Source organism: Salmo trutta, chromosome 36 (genome assembly GCF_901001165.1).
Source record: "Salmo trutta chromosome 36, fSalTru1.1, whole genome shotgun sequence".
NCBI classification, from domain to species: Eukaryota; Metazoa; Chordata; class Actinopteri; order Salmoniformes; family Salmonidae; genus Salmo; species Salmo trutta.
In genome coordinates, this window is record NC_042992.1 from 28,552,542 (window position 1) to 28,573,557 (window position 21,016).

The window sequence follows — 21,016 nt, forward strand, 5'->3', positions numbered from 1 at the left end:
ATAAGCTACACCCAGAAGACAATTTCACTGTCAAAATCCCCTGTAGAAATTAGAATACCCACCAGTGATATAATTAATTTGCTGCCACAGACTGGCTTGCTTTATCACATCTAAGACATTCTCTGTATTTTAATTAAAACTGGATCCTGTGGGTTTGCGGAATCAAAAGAGGAAAAACAAAACGTCCAGACTAACCTCGGCCAACTTAACCTTTGATCTTGGGGGACTTGCTGCCTCTATGGCCAACAATAGAGTGAACTTTTAACATTCATTGGCAGTCCAAATACAATTTCCTTTTAGGGAGGCTGTAGCCTTGTACGGTCTTGGAACCTTGCCCAAATCCTCTAGGTGACTTTTATTGTCTCAGAGCGTTTAAAGGCACAAACAGGAATATCTCCTTCTGTTCAATGATAATTTTATTTACGATACATAACCGTTGATTCTTGAAGAGGATACATTATAGAAATGCAAGTGTGGGCATCAGTCATCCTCTAGGTGACTTTAAAAGCTTTTTCTTACTCTCAAATTAAATTGGCTCACCCTCTCATGCCCAAATACACCATTGTTTCAGAGAGAGTATCAGTGTGCTCTAATGTGATTAGCGGCAAAGCATAACTGCATTAGCTCCCTCAACATATCTGCACTGTGTGCCAGTGATTATTTTAAGAACATGACAGGTGTGAAGGGAGAGGGGAATTGTTAACACTGACCCAGCCATGCTCTGAGCTTTTCAACCACTTCAGCGGACAAATGTTGACATCGTTTTATGCTTGTGAACTATTTTATCTGACTGTAGAGATGTCAGGTAAATATGTATTTTTTTCCTGACTTCATTAAGACATCAGGGAAATATGTAATGTTTTAGTTGTTATTTGAATGGTGAGATTACATACACTACATTCACAGTGAGGACGGAATGTGTCAAACTCCTGCCTTTATCTGTAAGACTATGTGCTAGCAAGACAACCCTCAATCTATCAAATCAAATCAAATGTTATTAATCACATGCTTGGTAAACAACAGGTTTGGACTAACAGTGAAATGCTTACTTATGGGCCCTTCCTAAAAATGCAGCGAGAAAGAAAATAGAGAACTAATAGAAAAGTAAAACACGTAATATGGTCAAACGCCCAACCCCAACCCGAGCACGCCGTTCTGCCATCTCTGGTCTTTTGGCCATCCCACCCCTACGGGAGGGTAGCTCCCGCTCAGCCCCATCCAAACTCTTCTCTGTCCTGGCACCCCAATGGTGGAGCCAGCTTCCCCCTGAAGCTAGGACAGCAGAGTCCCTGCCCATCTTCCCGAAAGCACCTGATACCCTACCTCTTCAAAGAATATCTAAATGAATCCCCCTCCTCCCCTCGACCACCCCACATTATTTAAAAAAAAAATTACTTTCCTGAACCAGAACTTGACTCCCCTGTCCCCTTTCTAGCTCAGACTTTGCTGATAACTACTTTATTGAGGAAATGTGTACTTACCATGCCTGTGATATGTGGTTGTCCCACCTAGCTATCTTAAGATGAATGCACTAACCGTAAGTCACGTTGGATAAGAGCGTCTGCTAAATTACTCAAATGTAAATGTAACGTTTTTATAATAAAAGTAATAATAAATACACAATGAGTAACTTGGCAATACTGTATACATGGGGCACCAGTATCCAGTCGAAGTGAAGTGCAGGGGAACAAGGTAATTGAGGTAGATACAGTGCCTTGCAAAATTATTCATCCCCCTTTGCATTTTTCCTATTTTGTTGCATTACAACTGGTAATTTAAATAGATTTTTATTGGGATTTCATGTAATGGACATACACAAAATAGTCCAAATTGGTGAAGTGAAATGAAAAAAATTACTTGTTTCAACAAAAAAATATATATATTTAAACGGAAAAGTGGTGCGTGCATATATATTCACCCCCTTTGCTCTGACGCCCCTAAATAAGATCTGGTGCAACCAATTACCTTCAGAAGTCACATAATTAGTTAAATAAAGTCCACCTTTGTGCAATCTAAGTGTCACATGATCTCAGTATATGTCACGCCCTGACCTGAGAGAGCCTTTTTATGTCTCTATTTAGGTTTGGTCAGGGTGTGATTTGGGTGGGCATTCTATGTCCTTTTTTCTATGTTTTTGTATTTCTTTGTTTTGGCCTGGTATGGCTCTCAATCAGGGACAGCTGTACATCGTTGTCGTTGATTGGGAGTCATACTTAGGCAGCCTGTTTTCCTTTGGGGTTTTGTGGGTAGTTGTTTTCTGTCTTGTGTGTGTTCACCTGGCAGAACTGTTGGCTTTTCGTTTTCTTGTTTGTTTTAAAGTGTTTCATTAAATATAATTATGACCACTTACCACACTGAATCTTGGTCCCCTCTTCCAGACGATCGTTACAGTATATATAAGTTGAGGAGAAGTACAGATCAGGGTTGGGTTATAAAACATATCCGAAATGTTGAACATCCCACGGAGCACCATTAAATCCATTATTAAAAAATGGAAAGAATATGGCACCACAACAAACCTGCCAAGAGAGGGCAGCCCACCAAAACTCATGGACCAGGCAAGGAGGGCATTAATCAGAGAGGCAACAAAGAGACCAAAGGTAACCCTGAAGGAGCTGCAAAGCTCCACAGCGGAGATTGGAGTATCTGTCCATAGGACCACTTTAAGCCGTACACTCCACAGAGCTGGGCTTTATGGAAGAGTGGCCATAAAAAAAATAAAAAATAAGCAAACACATTTGGTGTTTGTCAAAAGGCATGTGGGAGACTCCCCAAACATATGGAAGAAGGTACTCTGGTCAGATGAGACTAAAATTGACCTTTTTGGCCATCAAGGAAAACGTTATGTCTGGCGCAAACCCAACACCTCTCATCACTCCGAGAACACCATCCCCACAGTGACGCATGGTGGTGGCAGTTTTTAATCGGCAGGGACTGGAAAACTGGTCAGAATTGAAGGAATAATGAATGCCGCTAAATACAGGGAAATTCTGTTCCAGTCTTTCAGAGATGGAGGTTCACCTTCCAGCAAGAGGACAATGACCCTAAGCATACTGTTGAAGCAACAATCAAGTTGTTTAAGGGGAAACATTTACATTTCTTATGATGGCCTAGTCAAAACTCAGACCTCAATCCAATTGAGAATCTGTGGTATGACTTAAAGATTGCTGTACACTAGCGGAACCCATCCAACTTGAAATAGCTGGAGCAGTTTTGCCTTGAAGAATGGGCAAAAATCCCAGTGGCTAGATGTGCCAAGCTTATGAAGACATACCCCAAGAGACTTGCAGCTGTAATTGCTGCAAAATGTGGCTCTACAAAGTATTGACTTTGAGGGGGTGAATAGTTATGCAAGTTTTCAGTTTTTTGTCTTATTTCTTTTTTGTTTCACAATAGAAAATATGTTGCATCTTCAAAGTTGTAGGCATGTTGTGTAAATCAAATGATACAAACCCCCCAAAATCTATTTTAATTCCAGGTTGTAAGGCAACAAAATAGGAAAGATGCCAAGGGGGGTGTATACTTTCGCAAGCCACTGTATGTACATATAACTGGAATAAAATGACAGGTAATAAACAGTAGCAGCAGCATATGTGATGAGTCAAAAAAGGGTCTATCTTTTGGCACTAACAGAATCTATATACAGAATCTGAGAATTGCAATAAAGCATAAAGATTCACTGTATAAATATAGTTCTACCCCAGGTTGTATTCTTTACCCTTCAGCTCAGCTGCCTGTGGTATGGATATGAATTCCATTCCAATAATGATTGACAGCATGGCTTGGCTACCTGCATTACTTTATTCCTTGACAGACAGTCACTGCACTGCAGTGATCAAACTTTCTGAAATAGACGGGTTAGCTGACAACATCACAAAAACGATGAGCACGCTTCAATGGTGCAGAAGTCCATGTGTTGTTGTGATTCTGGATGGCCAGATAGCTAGCAACAATGACAAAAATCTGCCATGTGGGGAATCGTAGGTGGCTAGTTTCCGATAGTTTTATCTTGTCCTTGTTACCATGTCTTGTTTTGAGGTGTTTTGACTTATGTCACATCTATGCTAATATGTCTAAAATTCACTAACTACAGTAGCTAACCAACAACTGTAACAATGTATTTGAGAGACAAGTGTACATTGTACAAATGTATTTCTGTTTTCAATAAACATTGGAGATTAAATACAGTTTACATGTTGTCTGTTTTGCCCTATAGTTGAGCACGTGTCGGTTTTGTCGCCTGGCACCTACTACTATACCCCGTTCAAAGGCACTTAAATCTTTTGTCTTGCCCATTCACCCTCTGAATGGCACACATACACAATCCATGTCTCAATTGTCTCAAGGCTTAAAAATCCTTCTTTAACATGTCTCCTCCCCTGCATCTACACTGATTTAAGTGAATTTAACAAGTGACATCAATAAGGGATCATAGCTTTCACCTGGATTCACCTGGTCAGTCTACGTTATGGTAAGAACACTCAGTGTATTTGTACACTCAGTGTATTTACATAATTGTGTCACCCATTAATATTCCAACCCTATCAATATCCTGTTATTTGCCATAGATTTGAATAAGGCCGTTATGATTGTCGTCATTTCTCTTTTCCACGCTGTTTCCCATCACCATAAATCTCTACAGAGAAGAAGATGGAACTACACAGTATAAGGGTATCTGTGGAAGAGGGTGAGATAGTTACGTTTAGGCTTATATAGTAGGCTGCTGTATCTCCGGTATCTTCCATTCACTCACTCATGGTGCACCATTCAATTTCATACCACCACAGATAGATTGCTATTGAATTTAAAGAAAGATTCACCCATTTGAAATGTTATATCGTATTTGTTCATCTCGGAGCGATGTTCTATTGATTCCCGGGGTCCTTTAATATTTTCATGTATATCTGAGCTATTCACCGTTCAAGCAGGCAGAAATATAGCCATATGACACGTTTTGTGTCATATCAGAGATGCACCAATACGATATAACATTCTAAATGGGTGAATCTTTCCTTAAAGTCCTCAGCAGTCTTACTTTCTCATGGAAGATGCATGTGGATTTATGCAGCTTTAAGATGCATGTAGGCTGTAGCTTTAATAAAAATGGGGATCAATACCTGGTTTCGCTTTACAATTCCAATAACGCAAAAATATGTATTATTTTTAGATTACAGTATAGGAACCCTTTCAGCAGTCAGCACACTTAAAGCTTTTGGTTGTTTGTGCTATATTGGTTCAAATAATGTAGGTGTACGTTCCCTGACAGAACCTGTATGTAACTTATTATTTCTTGGAATAGGAAGAATGCATCATTCCAATCCATGTACTGTAATTCTAATGAATGACTTCAATTGCAAGTGATGAACTAATTGGGGTTTAAAGACAGCCCTCTATCTCCCATGGCTATTGAATACTTGGGTTCCTGAGTGGTGCAGCAGTCTATGGCACTGCATCTCAGTGCAAGAGGCATCACTACAGTCCCTGGTTCAAATCCAGGCTGTATCACATCTGACCATGATTGAGAGTCCCATAGGGCATTGGGTCCTATAAGGAAATATCCAACCAACAACTTTGATAGTGTCCACCTGTACTAGTATCATCTATTAAAGGTATGAGATTGAATCATACTTAAAATTAATTATATGGGTGCCTTTAAGGGAGAGTGGGGTGAGTTGAGTCACCCTTGTTTCTAGGAAACCGTACACAAAATGTATAATTTGTTCAAATATTTAGGAAGAGGTCATCATTTCATGGAGTCTGTGAAGGAATAAACCACATGGAAAAAGTGGAAAGCATGTTAGATACAAAAAAACAAATGTATGTGCTAGAGGTTTGCTTGTGTCTAAACCAAAGTAAATAATACAAAAAATGTTCTATACTGTAAATCGGTTGGGATCTCTATAAGCTTCAATATGAGCTAAAATTGTCAAAATGTTTGCCTTAGGGTTAGTTGAGCCAATGTTTGAGCCAATGACAAGTTGAGCAAAGTGAAGTGTTTTCTTCCCAGGCATAATGCAAGGCATTGTCGCTAGGATATGAGGTAACAACACGACCTGGCCTATGTTAAAAGTGTTTTTAAAAAGTACAAAGTTTGTGAGGTGTTAAGCCTGTGTTAAGATTTTGCCTAAAATGATTAAAAGACAAAAAAAAGCGATTGTGATTGGATTGAATTTGAGAAATAAAGATATAAAAATAAATAAAGAGAGTTGCACACTATACAGTATATATAAACTCGCAGTAAATGCATCACTGTGCCTTCTTAATGCTTTTTATTAGGGAAATAAAGATATCCTGTTGGGGCTAGGGGGCAGTATTTGCACGGCCGGATAAAAAACTTACCCGATTTAAACTGGTTACTACTCTTGCCCAGAAATGAGAATAGGCATATAATTAGTAGATTTGGATAGAAAACACTCTAAAGTTTCTAAAACTGTTTGAATGGTGTCTGTGACTATAACAGAACTCATATGGCAGGCCAAAACCTGAGAAGATTCCATACAGGAAGTGCCCTGTCTGACAATTTGTTCTCCTTCTGTGGCATCTCTATCGAAAATACAGCATCTCTGCTGTAACGTGACATTTTCTAAGGCTTCCATTGGCTCTCAGAAGGCGCCAGAAAGTGTAATGGAGTGTCGGCAGTCTCTGTGCTAAGTACAGCAGCTCTGTTTGTTACTGGTCAGGCTGAGGACAGTGACACTGGAGATGCGTGTTCATGAGAATTCTCCATGTTTTTCTTTCAGCCTTTGAATGAATACAACGTCACCCGGTTGTAATATTATCGCTATTTTACGAGAAAAATCACATAAAAATGTATTTTAAACAGCGTTTGACATGCTTCAAAGTACGGTAATGGAATATTTTGAATTTTTTTGTCACGAAATGCGCGTCACCCTTCGGATAGTTACCTGAACGCATGAACAAAAGGGCGGTATTTGGATATAACTATGGATTATTTGGAACCAAAACAACATTTGTTGTTGAAGTAGAAGTCCTGGGAGTGCATTCTGACGAAGAACAGCAAAGGTAATCCAATTTTTCTTATAGTAAATCTGAGTTTGGTGAGGGCCAAACTTGGTGTGTGTCAAATTAGCTAGCCGTGATGGCCGAGCTATCTACTCAGAAAATTGCAAAATGTGCTTTCGCCGAAAAGCTATTTTAAAATCTGACACCGCGATTGCATAAAGGAGTTCTGTATCTATAATTCTTAAAATAATTGTTATGTATTTTGTGAACGTTAATGAGTGAGTAATTTAGTAAATTCACCGGAAGTTTGCGGTGGGTATGCTAGTTCTGAACAAAACATGCTAATGTAAAAAGCTGTTTTTTTATATAAATATGAACTTGATTGAACAAAACATGCATGTGTTGTATAACATAATGTCCTAGGAGTGTCATCTGATGAAGATCATCAAAGGTTAGTGCTGCATTTATCTGTGGTTTTGGTTTTTGTGACATATATGCTTGCTTTGAAAATGGCTGTGTGATTATTTTTGGCAGGGTACTCTCCTGACATAATCTAATGTTTTGCTTTTGCTGTAAAGCCTTTTTGAAATCGGACAATGTGGTTAGATTAACGAGAGTCTTGTCTTTAAAATGGTGTAAAATAGTCATATGTTTGAGAAATTGAAGTTATAGCATTTATGAGGTATTTGTATTTCGCGCCACGCGATTCCACTGGCTGTTGACTAGGGTGTGACGCAAGCATCCCACCTTGCCCAGGGAGGATATATATGGTTTTAAAAGGGTAGTGGTAATATTTAATTTAGTACAGGCGGCTGAACATACCCTGTCCAACGGCTCAATTTACCCCTTACCCGGGCAAGTTGTGCCAAGAGACCACTTTTTTGGGGGACAATATGTGTTTTCAAAACTGTAATGTTTACATGAATTCTGATTATTTCCAGTAATACACAACATCCTGGAATATATGTAGACATCTTTGTTAGAAAGAATACTACATTTTCCTTGACCGAGATATGCTGAACGTAAAAAATGGCTCAACTTACCCGACTCTCCCCTACTTCCCAAATACGGACCTTGTGCCCCTGGCTATTCTGTATTCTGCCCCACTGTCAATTCACTGAAACCAGCAGGGGTAGGTTATCAGCACTATGGGAACAATGCAGCAAAGCATCCACAGCCATCAGTACCTGCCATCAGAAGACTCCGCTGGTGCTGAGCTTGCAGGTTTACAATTAAACGTGAATACCATTCAAAAAGGCATGAGCGCAAAAGGCCCCTCTGCGCGACTGCTACAGGTTGTTCTGTTACTAAACTGAGTATTTCAAGTAGTTTAGACACGAGACAGTCAATAAAGACGAATTAATTCATATGGGATGTTTCACTATATGGGAATTCAGTTTATCGATCTTTTCTACATGCAGCCTGCCGCTGTGCATGGAACTCAAGGCATGGATAATGTTCCTAAGGTTTTGACAGGCCGGCAATTATATAGCAGACAAAAACATACGTAGGCTATGTGAGAGATACATTTTTGTTAGTGTCCACTCCTTACGGGTTCCTATTCAATGTTTCAAACTCCCCAAAAATATTTAGATGTTAGGAAATGCAACCCAAGAGACAAATGACTGAAGGATTTTATGATTATCAAGAAGCATGCTTACCCAATTAGTTTGGCATGACACAGTTGAAAAATGAAAGAATTCCAAAAATCCAATGCTCTGCCTCAAGCCCCATCAATTCACTCCTCTTCCAAAAACCGTGAGAATGCCTTTTTTTCAGAACTGTTTGGCTAGTCCTTATGTTTCCATCTCCCAAAAATATGAAAAAAGCTCTCACTCTCAAGTGGCGGTGGTCACTGATCGCTCAAATCCTAGTCCTGACAATTCCTAGTCCTGGCAAGTGTCACGGTATTCCTCAGCTGTCCAAACTGACGCGAGTCAAAATATTGAGTTCATGCATGTACAATATAGTGCACTTCCCAACAGCGCACACTGTAGGGTAGGCTACTAAAAACACCGAAAGAGCGTGCGCATTGCACTGCGACAAAGACCAACCTGCCAGCATAGAGAGAGAGAGGAGCTGTCCGGACACCAAGTACTGAAGCGAAACTTTTTAACCATATCGCGCAAACATGATAAAGCACCTCCAAATGTTAATCCATATACATCGAAATTCACTATAACAAATAAAAAACATTAAATGAAGCTCTCAATTCATATGCTAATAATATGGGATTAATATTCACATAGCATCACAGCTCAATTTTCTTATCAGGAGCAGAGAAAAACGAAAGAAGTCATGCATCCTGACGGTTCATTCATTCTGTAAGAAATTGTCAAATCTATTGGCAAAGACGTATAGACTCCAGTACAGTCCGCTATTCGAGTCTTATCTCACCAACACATGCCGCCTCCCCCTCCCCATCACACCGGCATCGTCACGCACCAATGGCATCTCTTCAATTCTGAGGCGACAATTCCCACCTGACCTCTCAATATTTCACTGCATTAGAGACAACAGGACCGCCTGCGGTAGCCAAATCACCCTGAAAATCCATAATTTCATGTCTCTCAGAGGCAATTATTCTATTTTAGGAACTTTTTTATCACCCTTTTGGTGACAGGAAATATTAAGAACTCTTTCAATCTAGAAAAAGGTGTGAATAAGGCACCTAGTAGACGTTGCCGTTTGACAAGATCTAAGACCTGTTTACCCTTCCCAAATTCCAACCACTGCCATTAGCGTTACATTTTTCATGAATTTTTAAGAAATGTTAGATTTTTTGTTGTTGACATTTTGACATTACAGAGTATTTGGTGTAGATCGTTGACCCCAAAAATTACACAATAATAAAATGTGAAGAAATCCAAGGGGGTGAATACTTATGATACCCACTGTATGGGCCTATATAAAATTGTCCAATTGTGGTTGTTCACTTATGTTATTATGTGTGTGCGCATTCATACATGTGTGCCTGCACAACTTTACAGTATGTCAGAGAGTTTGATGCTACTTGCCACACCCATGAGCTAACTAGAAACAGAAATGAAATATATTAATGTTATAATCATAGAGAAGTTATTTAAATAGATGGGGAGATATTCGACGCAACAAACTCACACCAGGCACACTGGCAACGTGTGGCACAGATGTCATTGTCCTGATTAAAAAGTGATTTCCTTAAAGAGCACTCTTTCATTTTCCATTTGTCCTGTAGGTCAAAGGAGTTCTACTGCTGTAAGGTGATTAAACCAAATGGCTCCCGTGGACAAGACAGCCTGATTAGTAATAATTGCTGTCATCTAAGTTCGAAGGTTGATGATTAATAAAGGCCTTTTATGTCATGTCCAGTGCGCCGAGTTCCCACAGAAAAAAACATCCACAGTTAGACATTTTGTTCGAAAGCAAATGCACGGAATGCGGTAGATGTCAACTATAGAGATGATTTATCATGACAACCAGCGGTGTAAAGTACTTAAGTAAAAATACTTTGAAGTACTACTTAAGTCGTTTTTGGGGTATCTGTACGTTACTTTTCTATTTATATTTTTGACTACTTTTACTTTTACTTCACTACATTCCTAAAGAAAATAATATACTTTCTACTCCATACATTTTCCCTGACACCCAAAAGTACTCATTACATGATAAATGCTTAGCAAGACAGGAAAAATGGTCCAATTGTAACGATCGTCGTATGTAGTGGACCAAGGCGCAGCAGGTTGAGTGGTCATTCTACTTTTATTAGAACACTTAAATGACAAAACCACGAACAAACACACAGTATTACAGGCTAAACACAGCAGTGCAAAAACAACTTCCCACAAAGGACAGGTGAAAACAGGGCTACCTTAGTATGACTCCCAATCAGCAACAACGATGTACAGCTGTTCCTGATTGAGAGCCATACCAGGCCAACACAAAGAAATACACAACATAGACAGAGCATAGAAATACAAAACATAGAACATAACCAAAAACCCCGGAATACTCTAAACAAACATCCCTCTACATAAACACATATCCCAACAAACCCAGAACCACATAAAACAAACACCCCCCTGCCACGTCCTGACCAAACAAATAACCACTTTACTGGTCAGGACGTGACACCAATTCACGCACTTCTCAAGAGAACAAATCAAATCAAATCAAATTTATTTATTTATATAGCCCTTCGTATATCAGCTGAAATCTCAAAGTGCTGTACAGAAACCCAGCCTAAAACCCCAAACAGCAAGCAATGCATGTGAAAGAGGCACGGTGGCTAGGAAAAACTCCCTAGGAAAAACTCCCTAGAAAGGCCAAAAACCTAGGAAGAAACCTAGAGAGGAACCAGGCTATGAGGGGTGGCCAGTCCTCTTCTGGCTGTGCCGGGTGGATATTATAACAGAACATGGTCAAGATGTTAAAATGTTCATAAATGACCAGCATGGTCAAATAATAATAATCATTGTAGTTGTCGAGGGTGCAACAAGCACGTCCGGTGAACAGGTCAGGGTTCCGTAGCCGCAGGCAGAACAGTTGAAACTGGAGCAGCAGCATGGCTAGGTGGACTGGGGACAGCAAGGAGTCATCATGCCAGGTAGTCCCGAGGCATGGTCCTAGGGCTCAGGTCCTCCGAGAGAAAGAAAGAAAGAGAGAAAGAGAGAATTAGAGAGAGCATATTTAAATTCACACAGGACACCGGATAAGACAAGAGAATACTCCAGATGAAACAGACTGACCCTAGCCCCCCGGCACATAAACTACTGCAGCATAAATACTGGAGGCTGAGACAGGAGGGATCAGAAGACACTGTGGCCCCATCCGATGATACCCCCGGACAGGGCCAAACAGGAAGGATATAACCCCACCCACTTTGCCAAAGCACAGCCCCCACACCACTAGAGGGATGTCTACAACCACCAACTTACCGTCCGAAGACAACAAGTGGCCATTCATACTGCTTCTGATCTGGCAGACTCACTAAATACAAATGCATAGTTTGTAAATTATGTCTGAGTGATGGAGTGTACCCCTGGCTATCCATTTTAGAAACAAGAAATGGTGCCACCTGCTTTGCTTAATATAAGGTATTTGAAAGGATTCATACTTTTACTTTTGATACTTAAGTATATTTCAGCAATTACATTTACTATTTATACTAAAGTATATTTAGAACCAAACTCTTTTTGACTTTTACTCAAGTAGTATTTTACTGGGTGACTTTCACTTTTACTTGAGTAACTTTCTATTAAGGTATCTTTACTTTTACTCAAGTATGACAATTGGATACTTTTTCAACCACTGATACCAACAACTTTCATCTTGAGAGTAGAGAAGAGTAGGGTCCACTGCACACACAATTAAAATGCTTCTTTAGATTTTCATTACTGACGTATCAATTAAAATAGTCAATGTGACTTTCGGCTGGGCCTTTCTCAAGGGAAGCTTTGGAAGTGCACCATAGATGCAGGAAGTAGGGGTGCTGAGGGTGATGCTGCACCCCCAGATAAATCCGAATACAAAATAAATAAATAAAACATTTAGAGAATGTTGTTTTTCTTCACAAAATTTGTGCACTTACCTCCCCCACCCCTAAACATCTTCCTGCTGCCATGATGTGCACCTTACTCTCCTCTATAGGCTACTCTCAGCGTTTATTAGCAGACTTGACTGCTTTTGAAATATACAGTCAAAATGGTTTTGTAACCCTACAGAGGTATATGTAGGCCTAGTGAAGGATTATGGAAGTTGGGAAAATGTTTGTTCTTCTTTGTTTTTCTACTTAGATCTGATAGATGGGTATTTCATGAGTGCAATAGTTTTTTTTTTAAATTAACGTTTATTAATTAAACTTTTATTCACTTAACTCTATTTGTCCATTGCGAAATAGACATTTGTATTTATGCTGTTTTATGCTTTTTTTCAACACCCAAGACACTACATATAGCCTACACTGAAACGAGAGGCTGGAAAGAGCCACAGCTGTAAATCTAAATGTAATGCAGGCCTAATCTCTCTGCTCTCTCATCTGAAAAGACAGGACAAGTGAAGGAGCATGGGGGAAGCCTACAGAGACTGCTTTATTGTGACTTGAGTAAGAGACTATTGAGATTCACCCATAGGGTTGACTAGGGAATGAAGAAAGCCAAAGGACAATACTGACCTCTGCTGTTAAGATTTATAAGGTGCAGCTGGGTGAATGCTCTTTTAAAAAAAAATCTCACATCGTGACACCAGGGCCCTGTTCAAATACCTTTTTTCTTTTTTTTAAGGGGCAAGTCCAATTCCTCACACATTTTTTTGTTTAATGGATAGGACAAAAGTAGAGAGGAAAGAGGAGATTGTGCTGAAATAGCAGTGGACCTGATGACTAAAATGTAAATGAATTCAAACCCATGATGCAGCAGTACACAAATTCCTATAAAGTGTATCCTTCACTGGTCTGTAAGTGGATAGGTAAACAATTATTTTAATATGTCAGATTAGCAATTACATTGAGGAAATTAGGCTGCATTATTACATTATTAATCAAACAGAGCCCAGATATAGTTAAAGGTAGGCACCAAGTTCCAATGTTTCATTTATCTTTCATTTCATATTCATACCAGGCCTCAGATATGTTTTGACCATTTTCATACATACAGTGCCTAGTGACAGTGCTCAATCCCTTGCACAATATTCCCATTTAGTTGCCTTACATTTGTAAATTCATGACATTTGTATTTCTTTTCAGCATTTTCTTTCTCCACACTCGCAGATTCTCTTCATGTAAGTTATTTTTTATTCACAGTGGTATTTAAAAATATATATACATTATTTCACCTTTATTTAACCAAGTAGGCTAGTTGAGAACAAGTACTCATTTACAACTGCGACCTGGCAAAGATAAAGCAAAGCAGTGCAGCACAAACAACAACACAGAGTTACACATGGAATAAACAAACATACAGTCAATAAAACAATAGAAAAAGTCTATATACAGTGTGTGCAAATGAGGTAGGATAACGGAGGTAAGGCAATAAATAGGCCATAGTGGTGAAATAATTACAATATAGCAATTAAACACTGGAGTGATTGATGTGCAGAAGATGAGTGTACAAGAAGAGATACTGGGGTGCAAAGGAGGAAAATAAATAAAATAGATAACAGTATGGGGATGAGGTAGATAGATGGGCTAATTAAAGATGGGCTATGAACAGGTGCAGTGATATGTGAGCTGCTCTGACAGCTGGTGCTTAAAGCTAGTGAGGGAGATATGAGTCTCCAGCTTCAGTGATTTTTGCAGTTCGTTCCAGTCATTGGCAGCAGAGAACTGGTATGGTGACTGCTATGGTGACCAGTGAGCTGACATAAGGCGGGGCTTTACCTAGCAAAGACTTATAGATGACCTGGAGCCAGTGGGTTTGGCGACGAATATGAAGCGAGGGCCAGCCAACGAGAGCATACAGGTCGCAGTGGTGGGTAATATATGGGGCTTTGGTGACAAAACGGATGGCACTGTGATAGACTGCATCCAATTTGCTGAGTAGAGTGTTGGAGGCCATTTTGTGAATGACATCGCCAAAGTCAAGGATCGGTAGAAATGGTCGGTGATCTGTTTGTTAACTTGGCTTTCGAAGATCTTAGAAAGGCAGCGTAGGATAGATATAGGTCTGTAGCAGTTTGGGTCTAGGGGGATGACCGCGGCAGCTTTCCAATCTTTGGGAATCTCAGACGATACGAAAGAGAGAATGAACAGGCTAGTAATAGGGGTTGCAACAATTTCGGCTGATAATTTTAGAAAGAGAGGGTCCAGATTGTCTAGCCCGGCTGATTTGTAGGGGTCCAGATATTGCAGCTCTTTCAGAACATCAGCTATATGAATTTGGGTGAAGGAGAAATGGGGGAGGCTTGGGCAAGTTGCTGTGGGGGGTGCAGGGCTGTTGACCGGGGTAGGGGCAGCCAGGTGGAAAGCATGGCCAGCTGTAGAAAAATGCTTATTGAAATTCTCAATTATCGCTGATTTATCGGTGGTGACAGTGTTTCCTAGCCTCAGTGCAGTGGGCAGCTGGGAGGCGGTGCTCTTATTCTCCATGGACTTTACAGTGTCCCAGAACTTTAGGGTCGCAAGCAACTCCTTTAGTTTGTGTTGCAGTCCATCCCTGCAGACAGGGTTATGTAACCCTCACAAGCTCACAATGTATGCACACTGTTTGTTTACATAACTTCAGCCTTGTGTGTCAGACTACAAGTAGATCCTTGGTCACATGCCCTGTGCTATTGATAGCGTGTAATCCTCTGTTTCACACTGAAAGATTATTTCATACTTTGGCATTCCTTGTGATATAGAAAAGAATAGTAGAAATATGTTTCCCAAACCACATCATCCTCCAGGATATTACAGCAGTTAGAGTATGCAATTATTTTGGAGTACATCGTTAGATGTAACTTAGATTCTGCCACTCATATTTAAGGTGATAAAGAGGGTGCAATAATCCCCAGTGTTTCTTTAGGGGTTAGTTGTAATGGACCTCTAATTACAATTAAAGGGACAGTAGCTCCGGCTGAATTTTACCACTGATTTGGTGTGAATGAATGAATGAAACCACTCGTACACGCATACACAGAGCAATGGGTGCAAGAACTGAGAGTCCACGAGAGCTGTGATAGGGTAAGGCAGTTGTACTAAGCTCACGAAGCATTTTAATTCTTATTATTACATTCTTCAAGAATCAATGGTCATATCATTCATTTAAATAAGCATTGCACAGCAGGAAATACCCCAGTGTCCCCTTTAATCATGTAAAACTTAATATATAGTATATCAAATTCTAAAAGCACGTGGCCTTATTGTATAAGTATACGTTTATATGTACGTATGTACGTACTATTTATAAGTAATGCTTTATTTTACAGCCCAGCTTTTACCAGGTAGTTAGAAAGCATCTGTAATAATGGTAATAACATAATAATGACATAGACTGACTAGGCGACACTTCGGTTTCTTTGAGATGCAGTGGCACAATACAGGGTCGATAGCTTGCTTGATATGTGGAATGAAGTGTGTATCATTGTTTTCTCTTGATATTAATGTTGCATAACAGTCTGAGGACATCCATATTCATGTCCAAACATTACACAGTAGACTATTAATTAGTGGATCACATTGGTAAGGAGGAGAAGACTGGAACAGTAGTGGATACAGCTTCAACCACCAATGGTGTTCTAGAAGTGGACATCTTGTGAAAATCTCCCTGTGACGCATTTGCACAAACACACCTACAATATGGAGGACAGGACCATCCACACATCCTGCTGAATACAGGTTGAGTATCCCAAACTCACTCCAAACTCACTCCACACACACACACACACACACACACACACACACACACACACACACACACACACACACACACACACACAAAATGAGAAATGTAGATTATGTGTGCTACTGATTGAACTCAGCCAATAGCTCCTGAAGAGGAAGATCACCATGGTTGGCGCAGTTAGAAAGAACAAGCCTGAGCTCCCCCTGCACTCCTCGCAACAAGGGGAGGGAGGCCTTCTCATCAAAGTTTGCCTTCACCCCCACCACCACTCTAGTTGCGTACCTCCCAAAGAGGAACAAGAATGTTGTTCTCCTAAGCACACTGCACAAAACGGCTGAGATCAGTGATTGTGAGGGCAGGAAGCCAGCCATCATCCTGGACTACAACCACAACAAAGAGGCGTGGACAACCTGGACAAGGTGATTGGAACTTACAGCTGCAGGAGGATGACTGCCCGCTGGCCCCTGGTCATCTTCCATAACATCATTGATGTGTCCTCATACAATGCCTTTGTGATATGGAACAAGATAAACCCTACCTGGATGCCTGATAAGCAGAACAAGAGGAGGGTGTTCCTGGAGCAGTTGGGAAAGGCACTTGTAACCCCACACATTCAAAGAAGGGAGCACCTCCCCCGCACAGCAGGCTCTGCAGCGCCTGTGAAAGCTGTTCAGGTGGCTGAATCTTGTCCTGATCCACCTGAGGCTGTAGCTGGGGCAGGCAAGAGGAGGAGATGCCAATTCTGCCCCCCAAAGAAGGACTGTAAAACAAATACTATGTGCTGCACATGTGATAAATACATATGGAAAGTCCATGCACACACACTTGCATACTGTCATACATGTGCTACTGTAATTAGAGTTGATTGATTTATGCTCTTAACGTTTTAGTTTTTTATCTATTATCTTATTTTATTCTTATTTATTGTTGTAGTGTATACACCTTGTGGGTGGGGGCAATGGTTCAAAAAATGGGAGAAGACTAGTATGTTGTAGTTGAATTCCTCATTGTACAGTATATAAGAATATATCACTATGTTGCCAAAAATGTTCAAGACTTATTGTTTCCCTTCAATAAAATGCATTCAAAACTACTCTCTGCACATTTCTGCTACTTTCTTAGGCTATACAAATACTATCTCTTGCAAAAAATGTATGTTTACACCTATGCAGTACATTTAGCAATAATAATACTAATAATAAACCTCTACTTTAGTAAAGAAAACAATTATGACAGGTGTGTTGTAATAAAAACGAGTGGTGTCCACTGATTAAATGCAGTCTTTCTGCACTGTGAAGAGGGAAAACCCAGATATTCACAAAGTTTGTTTCTTCATGCAAATTCGATTTGGGGTTTAAAATTCAACTAAGTTGCTTTATTTTAGGGGTTTAGTGAAGGCGGGTCATTTTTGACCATTAGGATAAGCGGAGGATGGAGAATGTTAAGACTACACAAGGGTTAAAGGAATTTATGTAAAGGAATGCAATGCCAGAATATAGCCACTAAATGGAGAACTCACCTGGAATCTTCTCATATGAGTTCATGTATTTGAATCCCCAAATCGACCACCTAGTCCCTAGCAATGGGTTGCTACATATCATTGGTCCCTAGCCACTCCTGTAAATCTGAAAGGATCAGATGGGTTTGAGACAATATGATAATTGCATCACCTTACTCTGGGTGGAATTTTCAGCACAGTGCATACAGTACATTTATTCAATGATTTTAGGTCTACAAGAGTGCCTAGGGGTAAGGAGATAAGAGTTGATTTGGAAGCCAGCAATCCAGAGGTCAACAGTCTTTGTTGTCAGACCTACAGTATGAGGCGAATGCTTTCAGTGTCAATCAGCAAGACAATTGGACTATTGTGTCAATGTGAGTTATACTATCTTCTCTTCAGGTATAAAGTTTATTTGCTATTTTATATTTCCTATGTGTGCATGTGCGTGTGTGTCTATGCATCTGTGTCTGTCTGTTTGTCTACTGTATCTACTAACTGTCTGGAACACCACTTGTTCCTCTCTCTAATATCTGACAGTCTCACCAAAGTGTTTGCTACCTTATCCATATTTTGTAGTATGGGTTTTAAATCAGGAGTTAAACCTCGTAATCTACTTAGAGTCAGTATTTAATGTGGGCTCCATGTTGACACACCCAACTTAGAGGGGGCAGGATTATAGATTGAATTTGGGCAACCATAATGAAGTGTTTTTTTGGCAGACTGGACCGGGGCCAGTTGAAACCCACATCCACCCTCAGATCTCCCTCTGTGTGAGTTTTTTCCCTTTCTACCCTATTGTAGGTTGAAGAGAGGTTAATGTCGGATTAGGCCAAACATCACATCTAATTGTGGTGTAAAAACATATCTCCGTGTCAGCTGGAGCGATGCAAGGGTTTAAAGCCGTTCGAAACATTTCGTCAAACGGGTGTTAAAGAGCGATGACAAAACCCAACTTGGATCTACAGAGGGTCTTGCTAAAACAGTCACTGCAGCCGCTGCCAAGAAAATCTGTCTGTCAATTAGATGTGAAAAAATACCTATGAAGGGCTGAGAAAGCAGATATTTTTAACCACATTCTTTTAGACTCCCCATCTCAATCTAATATTCAGCGGGAAAAACGACCTGACGTTATTGGTGGCCCAGTGTAACTGTATTGGTGGCCCAGTGTAAGCATGATTTGTACCTGCATGGTAAAGCAACTGCCAGACAACCATGTGAGTGGCAGAATGTACCTGTACTGACTGCAATTCTCATCAGCAATCAATCAAGGTTGGAGATCACACAGTTGTTCTTTTCCAGGCATGCCAATCGCCTATTAGCCAATGACCCAAACTATTTTATTGGAATGTCAGGGGAATCTCCAGTTGTGTAAACAATGAATGTGGCTGGGATTCAATGCAAGGTGCTGCACTATAACAGACGTTAAAAGGTCATTTAAAAGGGGATTGTCGGCTGTATAGTTCCCTTAGATTGAATCCCGGCCTACGTCTTCCGAATTGTTGGGAAGGGCAAGGGTTGTGTTCATTAGACACCGAACTGACCAATGAAGAAGAAAATTGACTAAAATAGGGAGGGACTTCCGGTACTTGTCCATTAACAATCGCTTATAAAATGTTCCCCAAATTAACATGACCTAGGTTACACTACTGTGTATCTCCCTCTGTATCTGCAGTGTTTTGAGCGGTCCCTCACCCATTTAACTGTAATTTCCTGTCATGTACTCAAGAACCCCCATTTCATAACCCGTAATCCCCACATCATGTGATGGAGAGCTTTGGCGTCAATGGTCATGTGTCCTTTCATATGGGATCAGGAGTCACTCAGTGTCTCTGATGAAAATACTTTGAATATGTGTTCTTCCTCCCTTCATTTGAGGAGTCACTGATCTGACATGACTGCGAAGGTGTAAGTTCTGTGCAGCCATGTAAAACAAGACTTCCCCTCTCTTCCTTTTCACACCAAAATGGCCAACCATTAGAGAACATATTGTTGAACCACAGTGGACATGTGTGAAATTGATCTCTAATCTATTTAATACCTAAATCCAGTGAATGATCCGCATTGTAGGAATTCACCACTGAATTATCAGGCCAGCTTCACAGAGTAAGTAAAGTGTTGGTGTTTTTCAAGAAGGATTTGCAGGGAAATGTGAAGCTTTACAAACAGCATTTGTTGGGCCAATAGTTGACAAATGCAATATTCAAAAGGAAAGGGTTATAAGATTCATATCTAAATGACACTGTTGGCTTAAGCAATGTGCATTAACGCACTGAGATTAAATAATGCACGTCAGACAGCATCCTCTCTCAAAGCAAGGTACAATGAATCATAGGATATGCAGTACAGTGCGGTTGGTGGACTACTGCAGTGTTGCAACCCTCCAGATAACGTATCTGTTTTCTGTTGATCTCTTGTCCAGTTGCAGTGCCCACCTTCACATGAATGATTCAGAGCAGGCCCCGGAGAAGAACACTCTGACTGTCACGCTTTGTGCCCTGCATGGTCCTCTGACAGTACAGCGGTTGCATGGATGTTAACGGAGACATTCGGCGCAGGGGACTATGTCGCATTCCGTTCCTACTGGTATGTTGTACATACAGTTGAAGTCGGAAGTTTACATACACTTAGGTTGGAGTCATTAAAACTCATTTTTCAACCACTCCACAAATTTCTTGTTAACAAACTATAGTTTTGGCAAGTCGGTTAGGACATCTACTTTGTGCATGACACAAGTAATTTTTCCAACAATTGTTTACAGACATATTAATTCACTGTGTCACAATTCCTGTGGGTCAGAAGTGTACATACACTAAGATGACTGTGCCTTCAAGACATCAGTCAGGAAGTTAAAGCTTGGTCACAAATGGGTCTTCCATATGGACATTGACCCCAAGCATACTTCCAAAGTTGTGGCAAAATGGCTTAAGGACAACAAAGTCCTTAAGTATTGGAGTGGCCATCACAAAGCCCTGACCTCAATCCTATAGATATTTTGTGGGCAGAACTGAAAAAGCGCGTGCAAGGAAGAAGGCCTACAAACCTGACTCAGTTACACCAACTCTGTCAGGAGAAATGGGGCAAAATTCACCCAACTTATTGTGGGAAGCTTGTGGAAGGCTACCTGTAAAGTTTGACCCAAGTTAAACAATTTAAAGTCAATGCTACCAAATACTAATTGATTGTATGTAAACTTTTGACCCGCTGGGAATGTGATGAAATAAATAAAAGCTGAAATAAATCATTCTCTCTACTA